The sequence below is a fragment of the Halichoerus grypus genome, chromosome X (genome assembly GCF_964656455.1).
Source record: "Halichoerus grypus chromosome X, mHalGry1.hap1.1, whole genome shotgun sequence".
Taxonomy (NCBI): domain Eukaryota; kingdom Metazoa; phylum Chordata; class Mammalia; order Carnivora; family Phocidae; genus Halichoerus; species Halichoerus grypus.
The window spans coordinates 49,287,113-49,289,522 of record NC_135727.1 but is presented as its reverse complement, the minus strand read 5'-3'; the positions used below and the strand labels follow the sequence as shown (position 1 = coordinate 49,289,522).

Below are 2,410 nucleotides of genomic sequence, written 5' to 3'. Positions count from 1 at the left end.
CCCAAATTAATAAAATTATGAATGAAAGGGGAGAGATCATGATTAACACTAGGGAAATAGAAACAATTATTAGAAATTATTATCAACAACTATATGCCAATAAACTGAACAGTCTGGATGAAATGGATGCCTTCCTGGAAACCTATAAGTTACCAAGACTGAAACAGGAAGAAATTGACAACCTGAATAGGCCAATAACCAGTAACGAGATTGAAGCAGTGATTAAAAACCTCCCAAAAAACAAGAGTCCAGGGCCTGATGGATTCCCTGGGGAATTCTACCAAACATTCAAAGAAGAAATTATACCTATTCTCCTGAAGCTGCTTCAAAAAATAGAAACAGAAGGAAAGCTTCCAGACTCATTCTATGAGGCCAGCATTACCTTAAACTCCAAACCAGGCAAAGACCCCATCAAAAAGGAGAATTTCAGACCGATATCCCTGATGAATAATCCTCAACAAAATCGTAGCTAATAGGATCCAACAATACATTAAAAGGATCATCCACCATGACCAAGTGCGATTTATCCCCGGGATGCAAGGGTGGTTCAACATTCGCAAATCAAGCCGCCACCTTCTGCTCACCTCTCACCGCTGTGCATTTCTTCCTTTTCCTTTGTCTCTTCCCCCCTCTCGGGTGCGAGGATTGTTGGTGAACAAAAATGCAGCCTCAAGATGGCTGATGGCAACGAGGATCTGCGGGCGGACGACTTGCTGGCACCAGCCTACAAGGGCTATGAGTCCATGGAGCTCGCCTGCCCCATGAGAGCAATGGCCACGTAGCCGTGGGCATCAGGCGCCACATGTTCCTCTGGGGCGGCTACAAGAGTAATCAAATCAGAGGATTATATGACTTTTATCTGCCTAGAGAAGAACTATGGATCTACAATATGGAGCCTGGAAGATGGAAAAAAGTTAACATGGAAGGAGATGTTCCTCCTTCCATGTCAGGAAGCTGTGCTGTGTGTGTAGACAGGGTGCTGTACTTGTTCGGAGGACACCATTCAAGAGGCAGTACAAACAAGTTCTACACGCTGGATTCAAGGTCTACTGACAGAGTATTACAGTGGGAAAGGATTGATTGCCAAGGAATTCCTCCATCATCAAAGGACAAACTTGGTGTCTGGGTATATAAAAACAAGTTAATATTTTTTGGAGGTTATGGATATTTACCTGAAGATAAAGTATTGGGAACTTTTGAATTTGATGAAACATCTTTTTGGAATTCAAGCCACCCAAGAGGATGGAATGATCATGTACATATTTTAGACACTGAAACATTTATCTGGAGTCAGCCTATCACTACTGATGCTAGAATGAATGATTTTCACTATCTTAATCTGGACACATGGGAGTGGAACGAACTAATTGCACAAGGCATATCCCCAGTTGGCCAATCTTGGTACTCACTAACACCAGTTTCTTCAGATCATCTCTTTCTCTTTGGAGGATTTACCACTGATAAACAGCCACTAAGTGATGCCTGGACTTACTGCATCAGTAAAAATGAATGGATACAGTTTAATCATCCCTATACTGAAAAACCAAAATTATGGCATACAGCTTGTGCCAGTGACAAAGGAGAAGTAATTGTGTTTGGTGGGTGTGCCAATAACTTTCTTGTCCATCACAGAGCTGCACACAGTAATGAAATACTTATATTTTCAGTTCAACCAAAATCTCTTGTAAGGCTAAGCTTAGAAGCAGTTGTTTGCTTTAAAGAAATGTTAGCCAACTCGTGGAACTGCCTTTCAAAACACTTACTTCACAGTATTAATCAGAGATTTGATAGTAACAACACTTCAGGATCTTAAGACTTCATAGATAATGCCTCTGATCACCTTGCATGGACAGCAATTCTGTAAACATCAGAGAGTGGCATCGTTCATATAACTATATGCATTGTTGTAGTTTGCAGCTTTTTGGTTTTAATGTGCATGTGAATGGCCTAGAGAACTTATTTTTGTGTCTAAAGTTTACAATAAATGTATTTAACACCCCCCCAAAAAAAATGTCTATGCTACCCAGAGTTATCTATACCTTCAATGCCATCCCGATCAAAATTCCAATGACATTTTTCAACGTGCTAGAACAAAGAATCCTAAAATTTGTATGGAATCAGAAAAGACTCCAAATTGCCAAGGAAATGTTGAAAAAGAAAAACAAAGCTGGGGGCATCACGTTGCCCGATTTAAAGCTATATTACAAAGCAGTGATCCCCAAGACAGCATGGTACTGGCACAAAAACAGATATATAGTGCAATGGAACAGAATAGATGTGGACCCTCAACTCTATGGTCAAATAATCTCCGACAAAGCAGGAAAAAAATATGCAATGGAGAAAAGACAGTCTCTTCAATAAATGGTGCTGGGAAAATTGGACAGCCACATGCAGTAGAATGAAACTCGAC

General features: G+C 40.5%; 1 pseudogene; it reads left to right on the top strand.

The window, feature by feature from the left end:
* Positions 1–659: 659 nt before the first annotated feature.
* LOC118537862 (kelch domain-containing protein 2 pseudogene) lies at positions 660–2,011 on the top strand (annotated as a pseudogene).
* Positions 2,012–2,410: the final 399 nt, after the last annotated feature.